Here is a 10,646-nt window from a genome sequence, read left to right as displayed (position 1 = left end):
TGATTCGCCATTGTGAACATCAAGGGTGCTTCAAATTCCGGACCGTCCTGGCTGCAAGGACCCAAACCCAACTTCCTTGACCGTGGCGTAATCCCCTTTTTCTTTTAATCCGAGAAAAAAGGACAGAGATTCGGCGTTGCCCGCATTCTCCACCATTTGTCGACGGAAGGAGACCCGGACATCAATTTGATCATCACAGGCCCAATTTTATTGATCAGTACGGTGGGTTAAATACAGTTCATAATGAGCTTCATACATATTGCAAAAGTTGAGCTCAGGATTGGTCAGTTACATATCAGTACCTACGCCTACTTCCGCATTCCTATGGTTCTACTTTTGATACTTTTCACATATTCTCAGGATATATTCAGGAATAATCTCTACTCCCTATCCTCATGTTGCAGCAAGGTCACTGCTGACCTTTCCTTTCAGCTTGCTGACTGCTGACTTTCTTCCTTAAGCTTAACCAGCGGCATTATGTCAGTATGGCCTTTCTCAGCTAACCAACTATTAATAAATCTCTCCACAGCTGTGGGAACCTCTTCCCTCTGGTGCCCAGGGACAGGAGTGGAGGGAACGGCTGCAGCTGTGTTGGGGCAGGCTCAGTTGGATGTCAGGAAAAGATTTTTGCCCAGAGGCTGCTGGGGCCCTGCCCAGGCTCCCCAGGGAAGGGTCCGAGCTCCAGGGCTCTCTGAGCTGCAGCAGCGTTTGGACAGCGCTGCCAGGCCCAGGCTGGCATTGTTGGGGTGTCCTGTGCAGGGCCAGCAGTTGGACTGGAGGATCCTGATGGGTTGCTCCCAGCTCAGCCAATTCTGTGGTTCTGGGATCCCATGAGCCTGGGGATGGGGCTGCCTATGGTTGCCATGGCAACGGGCTCTGGCTGCAGGCCTGAGCTGGTGTCCATGGCAACCACCCCTGGCATGGGGTCTCCATGAGCTGCCAAGGGACTGAATATAGCAGCAGGGGGCTGGTGATGGTTGCCATGGAAACTGACCATAGCAAGAGGGGGCTGGTGATGGTTGTCATGGAGACTGACCATAGCACCAGGGGCCTGGCGATGGTTGCCTTCTAAGGATCAGATTTGTCACAGGCCCTCAGATGGGTTCCCTGGGGACTTTCCAAGAGTCCCCAGGCTGTTCCAGAGCTGGAATGTCACAGGTAGAGACAGCAGCTCCATGGACACCTCCCAGGACTTTCTGGGGATGGTAAAGAGCCCTATGGTTAGAGGCAGTCACAGCCATTCCATGGTGACATCCCAGGGGACCTTGGGCTGCCAAGGCACCAATCTGCCACAGACACTCATGGGGGCTTCACGGTGACATCCCAGGAGTGCCCAGGCTGCCAAAGAGCTGGGATGTCCCAGACACTCACAGGGGTTCCTGTCATGGGCACAGTGGGAGCTTCAGGCAAAAGCTTTATTTCTTTATTAGGAAAACTCCTGCTGAGTCATGAGATGGAGAAATTACACCCAGCAGCCGCCAGGGGTTCTCAAACCCTGCAGGACCCCTAGACTTCTAAAATTCCTTCTAAGAGAGGAGATGTGAGCGGCTGGATCCAATCCCAGCCCCAGATTTTGTCAAAGGTGTAAATGATTGGACTGGTGGAATTGGAACTTTTAAGCAACTTGTCCCACAGGATTAAAGATTGAATTCCAGATAAATTTATATAAATACAGCTCTGATTTTTTCTGATCATGATTAGATAGAATGGTTCATTTACACCACAAAGTAGATGAAGGAAAGGAGTTTTTGTTGTGGTCCGTGGTGGTTGACACAACCTTGTACCAATGAGCAGAAGCCATGAGAGAACCAGCACAGACAGACAGACACACACAGACACACACACAGACACAGAGACACACACATGCAGACACACAGACACACACACACACAGACACACAGACACACACACAGAGCCACATAGGCATACAGACACACACACACACACAGACACACACAGACAACACAGACAGACAGACAGACACGCACACACACATACACATACACAGCAGCTGCTTGGTAGGTCAGACACGGGAGCGTCCGGGCATAGAGGATTTTTTTGAGTCAAATGCTCCTGGTGTCCGGGGGTTAAAGACAAAGGAGAGTTTAGAGTATAAATACAGGAAAAGAGGGGGTAGAGGAGTGTAGGAGCATCAGAAGGTAGGATGATCGGGACGGACGGAGACGAGAGATTTCTGAAGTCAGGTCTCAGAACTTGTGGTTTATTGCAAAGGGTGTGGGTGCAGGGGCCTGTTTTGGAGCTGCCAGCCACAGCTCAAAGCAGGCCCTAAAGAGGAGCTCGAAAGAGGCGCCCAAAATGGATACCCGAAAGAGGAGGGGAGTTCCTGTTACAAAAGAAGAAATCTTCTTCTGTGCTGCATATTCTAATTTTCACTAACCAATCTAGTACAAGATACAAATTTTATAGCATTTACACACAGCCTATAAGAATTATTACATTACCATACTGTGTTACATTTTAAACCCTAAAAATTACTCCTTGAACCACTTCTGCCCGGCTAGTAGGGTCTGCTCGTACCCTTGGACTTGTCTGCAAGCAGAGGGTATTATTTCATCAAAGGAAGATTGCTTTCAACCAGCCATACCATTGTTTTCTAGTTGTTCAGTAACTAAGGCTTGGTATCTCAAAGCTTGCTTTCATTTCAGTCTCACTTATAGTTTCCATATTCTCAAAATCTTTTGCCAGGCAATCATGTTTATAATGCTTTCCTGTTTCATCTTCCCCAGCATTTGCTCCTTTTCATTTTCACCACCCTTGCCCTGAAGTTGGAGAACCAGAAAGGTTTGTCACAGCCACCCTCATTGTGACTTTTGGCACCCGAATAGGGACCATGACATTTAGTCACATCAGAGTGGTTAGCTGATGGATAGGGCAGCACTCCCTGGGATTGTGGATTGTGCTGGGCCAAGCGGATTCATCGTTGTTTCAAGGGACCTTGCCCAGGATCGGCAGGGACGATGACGGTTTCACCTGCATAGGATTGCAGGTGGATTTGGGGAAATGCAAGACATTTATTGCCCATTTTGCCACTGTGTTTTTACAATATGCACCCACATCCCATAATTGATTTAGTGTGTTCTGGTGGCTGTTCCCCATGAGGCAGAGAAAGAGAAAAATGGGCAGTCAGATGTCCAAAGTAGAAAGGAGTATATATGGATGCTTTAAGTTAATTCTCACTGATCATGACAAAATATTTTCAAAGAATGAATTAAAATCAATCATTAAAAATTTTCCAGATGCCTCTGATGAAAAAATCCATATCACTGAATTTTGGGACTCAGTGGGAGTTAAACTGTACAACCTTTCGATCAAAAGCGACCCCATTGCACCCCACATGCTCCCCATCTTCCACACTATCCTTGAGATACTTCATCAGCAATCAGTGTATCAAAAACTTTATCCGTTGGTCACTCCTAACTTGGGACCTCCCCCCAAACCTGCCTTTATCAGACCTTCCACGATGATCCAAGATGGCAATGCCAGGTTGTCTTGGAGCATCATGCCCTGGAGACTCAAGATGGAAGGAGCCTGAATGTGGCTCAGGAGCCCAAACATCCTCACTCTATCTTGGCTCCTCCACTTTCTTCTACCACAACCTTCTCTTCCACCCTGAACAAACCTCCAGACTACACCCCCACAACTGTGAGTCATGCCCCACTGTCAATCATTCCACTTTCACCCTGGGCAATGCCTCCAGAACTCCACCCCAGAAGTCCACCATCCTAAATCAAGGACCTTCCTTCCCAACACCTGACTAAATGGCAATGCCCTTTGCCTCACCCTCCAGCAAGAATATAACCCCCAAGTCAAAGATACTAAGCCAAAATGTCCCACAATTTCTAATCCAAATGTTTCTCCTCCAAGGTATTCTTCCTTCCCAGAAGACAGTTTGGATTCCCCAGAGCCACCCCTACCTTCAACCCCAAAATATTCCTAGGAAAGGAAAGAAGCAGTTAAGGAAGGAGACTGGCAAATAGTCTCAAAACTCCTCGTTGCTCTGGGATGTTTCGAAAGAAGGGAGCAGAATCCCAGGTATCAGCCACTGGTTTATGGGGAAATCAAGGATCTGCATAGGACAGCTAAAGACCAGAGGAAGGACTTGCCTTCTTTTAATGGCCTAATCAGTGCCATGTTTACAGCACATATCTTAAACTCCTATGATTTAAAATATATTTTGACCATGTTGTTGTCACCTACAAATTACACCCTGTGGGAAGGGGGATGAAGTGTTTACTAAATCAATTAATAGCAGACTATGCTAATAATGAGGCAAGGGCAGAACTGACAATCAATCATCTAGCTGGAGAAGGACAACACAGCCTACCAGATGATCAAACAGCAGCTATCTCCAGAGAAGTATTGGATGATATCAAAGAGATGGCTTTGAAAGCTTTAATCCAGGTATTGGATGGTAGCACCCTCAATTTGGACTACCTTGGGTGACTGCAGCTAAAGCTTTAGGACAATTAGACCATCTTGGGTGCCTGCTAAGTCAGCAAACCAATGCTACCTCCTGCACATTGAGTGGCCTGCTCTCAGACATAGAGACCATCAGACATGCCACCTTGCAGAACAGTGATAGAGTTTTTACTCTGGGCACATGGGCATGGCTGTGTAGACTGAGGGCATGTGTTGCATGAACCTCTCCAGGCACAGTGAGTCAATCCACAAGAGCATTCAGGTATTGAAGGAAGGGTTCAAGAAGCTTCAAGTGGAAAACAAAGACTGGGTCAATAAACCCTTCCAATGCAAGGGACTAAAGGGTTGTATGATGTCTAGCTAAAACAGGACATTTAACTCTCTTAGTGGTTATTCTTGTATTGTTAATTTTCCCATGTTTCATTGGATGCTTTTAGAAAGTCTTACAAAATTCTTTCAGTTCCATCTTTGCTATAAAGCAGAAAAGGGGAAGATATCCAACACAGGCTCCTCATGGACTCATTGGAGGAGAGAATTGGAGGCCAGGAAGGCACAAAAACCTCCCAGAGACTCAGTGAGGAAAGGAAAATCCTTAAAAGTACCTAAAATATTCTTAAATCCATACACTACCTTAAAAACCTTGAGTATCTCAAGGTGTTAATGAGCCCTACTGAGCGTCAGTACAAAGCTCCCCAGGGACTCATTAAAGCAGATAATTGGGGCCATGATTGCACAAACCTCTCACAGAGTCAGTATCAAAAGGACAACACCAAGAACCTTAAAATAACTGAAGTACCTTGAAGCATTAATGAGCCCACTGAATGTGGTTACTGACAAAGCCTCTCCAGGGACTAATTACAGCAGATAATTGGAGGCCATCATTGCACAATTCTCTCAGAGTCCAAGCCAAAAGCCAAAGCCAAAGTCCTTTGAAAAACCTGCAGTCCCTGGGAGCATTCAGGAGCCCCCTGAGCCATTCCTGAGCAAGTCTCCCCAGGGACTCCTTCCAGCAGATCCTTGAGGACACTGGGATGTGGGCTAGGGGGGGATGCTGATGGCAGGAAAAGAGGCTGACAGTGCCCAGCCTGGCTAGGGCTGTGCCAGGAGGCTCCAGGGCCTCAGGACAAGGTGTCTCTTCACAGCCCTTGGTGGCACAGACCCTGCTGCTGTGCCCCAGGGCACCAAGACTTGGCTTCTCTTTGTCCCCACCTGTCATCACTGCCTGCAGTTCTCTGCTCTGCCTGGGGACTGGGGACACTTTCTCAGTCGTGTCCCTCAGTGGGACCCATTAAATGTCCAAGAAACTTTGGAGTTGGATTCTGACTTGGAGTTCTGGAGAGGTTTCTTCAGCTCCCTCTCAGGGACTGATGCTCAGGGCCTGAGCACAAAGCCCCAGAGGCTCAATAAAGTCCTTGTGCTGTGTCTCTGCTGCTGAGCTGGGCAGGGCTGGTGGCACAGAGGCAGCTCCTGGTAACCAAGAAGAGCTTCAAAAGCCCATTTCTCTTGATGAGCAGCTCTTCTGCCAGCCCAGCAGGGCTGGGGCACTGCCTGAAGCCACCCTGGGCACAGCACAGAGGCACAGAGAGCTTCAATCAGTCAGGGCTGGGAAGGTGCTGAGAAGTGCCTGGGGCACAATCACTGCCAGCCCTTGGCACAGGAACCTCTGGCTGCAGGACAATGCAGCTGCAGCTCCTGGAATGATCTCCTAAAGCTGGAACATCCCAATGCCTGCAGACCCTGTGAGTACAACTCTGAGTATTTGTGGTGCAGGGGAGGTAAAATGCTCATGAAACTCTGTCAAGCTGAGGGGGTCTCATCAGTCATGGAATATTTCCAAGACAAGGACTTTGTAAAAAATGAGGAAATTTTCTAAGATATTGTATTCATTTTCCTAATATTGGACAATGGCATGGAGGGGGAGATAAATATTAAAGGTTGATTATTAATTATTTATTATTAATTTTGACAAGTGCCTGAGACAATGCAAACTATACGTTTTAGTGATCAGTAGGAGATCTCGTATTTTCTTTCAGCCACTCTGCCCATGGACAGCACCAGCCTCACCTTTGCTGGAGCCATCAGGCTCAGTCTGAGCTGTCCTTTCTCCAAGCTGCAAACAGAACCTGCCCCCAGCCAGTGCCCTGCAAACAGGCAGTGTTCTGTCAGGCCAAGGAGAGAGCACAGAGATTTGAGGTCCGTGAGTGCTGGCAGGGAGATCAGGCACAGGGAAACAGCTGCAGGAGGGAAATCTCCAGGAAGCAGAGACAAGATCAGGCAATGACAGAAAACAAACCCCAGAAATACTGTGGCAGGGAGAGTTTAGAGATGTCCACAGGAGCCCCTCCAGTGCAGCCCCTCCCTCTGAACAAGCCCTCCTGTGCCCCAGCCCAGCCTCTGCCCTCAGAGCCGGGGCTCCAAGGCATGCAGCCCCTCCTGTGCAGGCAGAGCTGCAGCAGAGCCGTGGGGCAGCTCTGCAGCCCCAGGCCCAGTTCCCTCTGCAGAGCACAGGGCTGGGAGCAGCTGCCCGGCCCTGGGGGCTCTGGAGGGGGCACAGCTGGCTCAGGGTGATGCTGTCCCCAGCACCCGGCTCTGGGCAATGCTGTCAGTGCAGCCAGGGAAGGAGCTGTATCTCCCTTCATCCAATGCCAGCATAAGGACACTTGGAAGTCTCTTTGAGATTTCAGTCCAAGCTGGGACCCCCAATCCAGGGTGCGAACCTTTCCTAGAGCATCTCTGAGTTATAGGATTGATGGGGAAATGCAGAGCTGTTGTGACACTGAAAATGCTGCTGGGTTGGTGAAATGAGCAACGTGAGTCCTTGGCTACAAATGTGGAGCTGGGCTGTTGTGGAAACATCTCCTCTCAGCAGTGCATGGGACTTCTTTAGGGGAAGCATGGGAAGGTGATCATCCTCCCCAGGAGAAAGATTAAAACCCAGAAAAATCCTGAAGAGGTCAAAATGACAGACCATCTCCCCTCATTCTCCACTCATCAGTTTACCTCAAAGAACTTGCTCTGTTCTCCCTGAGGGCAGCAGAAATGCTGAGGATTTATAAACAAGAACACCAGGAAAGTTCTGGGAGAGCTTATAATGAACTCATGAAGACAAAAGAATGTCTGTGTGTTACAGAGGAGGGTGTATGGGAAATGGCTTTGATTTTGGTTACAGAGTTATTTCCTCTAACTCTTCACTGTTCCTTTCTCCATGAACAGGTTCCCATGTGAAGCCACAGCAAATGTCCAACAGCAGCTCCATCAGCCACCTCCTCCTGCTGGCACTGGCAGACACACGGCAGCTGCAGCTCCTGCACTTCTGCCTCTTGCTGGGCATCTCCCTGGCTGCCCTCCTGGGCAACGGCCTCATCATCAGTGCCGTAGCTGCGGCCACCACCTGCACACGCCCATGTTCTTCTTCCTGCTCAACCTGGCCCTCAGTGACCTGGGCTCCATCTGCACCACTGTCCCCAAAGCCATGCACAATTCCCTCTGGGACACCACGACCATCTCCTACACTGGATGTGCTGCTCAGCTCTTTTTCTTTGTGTTCTTCATCTCAGCAGAGCTTTCCCTCCTGACCATCATGTGCTACGACCGCTATGTGTCCATCTGCAAACCCCTGCACTACGGGACCCTCCTGGGCAGCAGAGCTTGTGCCCACATGGCAGCAGCTGCATGGGCCGGTGGCTTTCTCAATGCTCTCATGCACACAGCCAATACATTTTCCCTGCCCTTGTGCCATGGCAATGCCCTTGGCCAGTTCTTCTGTGAAATCCCCCAGATCCTCAAGCTCTCCTGCTCACTCAAACCTCAGGGAATTTGGGTCCATGGTGTTTTCCATCTCTTTCGCATTGTGTTGTTTCATGTTCATTGTTTTCTCCTATGTTCAGAACTTCAGGGCTGTGCTGAGGATCCCCTCTGAGCAGGGACGGCACAAAGCCTTTTCTACCTGCCTCCCTCACCTGGCTGTGCTCTCTCTGTTCCTCAGCACTTCCACATTTGCTCACCTGAAGCCCCCCTCCATCTCGTCCCTATCCCTGGATCTGGCCATGTCAGTTCTGTACTCAGTGGTGCCTCCAGCTGTGAACCCCCTCATCTACAGCCTGAGGAACCAGGAGCTCAAGGCTGCAGTGTGGACACTTATGACTGGCTAGTTTCAGGACCATTAAACTGCTGGCCAATTTCTGCAACTCACACAAAGACATCTTTCACACTTCTGGTTTCTTTGGTTGTGTTTTGTTCTTTTTTCCCTTTGTATTCATTTTTCCACACTGTCCACAAAGGACTATCACGCTTTATACCGTTTCTCATTTTTTCTCTTTCCACCTTCCCTGTGGCCACAGACTTTGTCAATGAGGAGCTGCTCTCTTGGTGCCTTTAAAAGAAATAAAGGATCTCCCACAGCAAAGTTTTCTGCGGAGATGCCCTTTTGTTGCCTTCTCTGGAGCTGCAGCAGCAATGTCTGTGTGCAGAGCTGGGGGCAGATCAGTGCTGGCACAGCAGCTCTGCTCCTGCTGGCCACACCATTCCTGATCCAGGCCAGGAGCTATTGGCCTTCTTGCCCACCTGGGCACTCTGCTGCCTCATGTCCAGCCTGCTGTCCATCAGTCCCTGCAGGTCCCTTTCTGCCTGGCTGCTCTCCAGCAACTCTGTCCCCAGCCTGTAGCACTGCAGGGGTTGTTGTTGGCCAAAGGGCAGAACCAGGTACTTGGACTTGTTCAACCTCACCTTGTTGGATTTGGGCCCTGGATCCAGCCTGTCCAGGGCCCTGTGCAGAGCCCTCCTACCCTCCAGCAGATCCACACTCACATCCAGCTTTGTGTCATCTGCCAAGATGTCCTTGGTTCCAAGGGGCCCCTCACTGTCACAATGGCCTCTTGGTTACACCAGGCCCTGCACTGTCACAATGGTCTCCTTTGTTCCATGGGACCCCAAATGTGAAAATGGATTCCTTGGTTCCATGGGGCTTCACAGTGTCACAATGTTCTCGTTGGTGCTGCAGTTTCACAGTGGGCCCTTGGATCCATGGGGCCCCAGAGTGTCATAATGGCCCCATGGTCACATGAGGTCCCACACTGTCACCATGGTGCCTGTGGTTCCACAAGTCCCCTCAGTGTCACAATGGACTCCTTGTTTTCACGGTGCCACACAGTGTCACAACGTTCTTGCAGATTCCTGGAGGCCCCCTCGTGTCACAGTGGGCCCTTGGTTACAGAGGATCCTGCAGTGTCACAGTGTCCCCTTCATTCCATGAGGCCCTGCAGTGTCAGAACAGCCCCTTGGTTCCACTGGGCCCTGGAGTCTCCCAATGGTCTCCTTGGTTTTGCAGTGCAAAAATGGTGAAACCCCTTGGTTAGACAAGGCCATGCAGTGTCACAATGGTCTCTGTGGTTCCACGAGAACCCAGAGTGTCACGATGCACTCCCTGGCTCCATTTGGCTCCAGAACACCACAGAGGACCCCTGGTTCTATGGGGCTGCACGGTGTCACCATGGTCCTCTTAGTTCCACAAGGCCCTGCAGTGTCACAATGGCCCCAGAGTGTCCCAATTATCACAGAATGAAAGAATCAAATAGGCTGGAAAAGACCTTTGGGATCATCAAGTCCAGCCAATGCCCTAATACTGCCTTGTCACCCAGACAAGTGCCACTGGAAAGGGACAGTGACTCTGCCACCTCCCCCTGGCCAGCCATTCCAATGCCCACTCACCCTTTCTGTGAAGAACTTCCTATTCTCCAGCCTGAACCTCCCCTGGTGCAGCTTAAGGCTGTGTCTTCTTGTCCTGCCCTCCAGCAGATCCACACTCACACCCAGCTTGGTGCCATCTGCAATTTGTGAATGGTGGACTCGATCCCCTCACCCAGATCATCAGTGAAGATATTAAACAGGACTGGGCCCAGCACAGATCCCTGGGGGACACCACCAGTGCCTGGATACCAGCTGGGTGCAGCACCATCCCCACCACTCTCTGGGCCCAGCCTCCAGCCAGCTCTTAAATCTCCCAGCGAGGAGGGAACCTGCCCAAGCCGTGGCCTGCAGTTTTTCCGGGGAATGCTGTCAGAGAGTGTCAAAGGCTTTGCTGAATTCCAGGCACACAACATCCACAGCCTTTCCTGCATCCACAGATGGGTTACCTTGTCATAAAAGGAGACCAGGTTGGTCAGGCAGGACCTGCCACCCTATATCCACGCTGCCTGGCTCTGATCCCT

General features: G+C 50.2%; 1 pseudogene; it reads left to right on the top strand.

Annotated features, from left to right (window-relative positions):
• The first annotated feature begins 8,056 nt into the window (after window positions 1-8,056).
• Window positions 8,057-10,433, top strand: LOC132076979 (olfactory receptor 14J1-like; annotated as a pseudogene).
• Window positions 10,434-10,646: the final 213 nt, after the last annotated feature.

Source organism: Ammospiza nelsoni, chromosome 9 (assembly GCF_027579445.1).
Source record: "Ammospiza nelsoni isolate bAmmNel1 chromosome 9, bAmmNel1.pri, whole genome shotgun sequence".
Classification (NCBI taxonomy): Eukaryota; Metazoa; Chordata; class Aves; order Passeriformes; family Passerellidae; genus Ammospiza; species Ammospiza nelsoni.
This window is presented reverse-complemented; position numbering and strand designations above follow the sequence as displayed.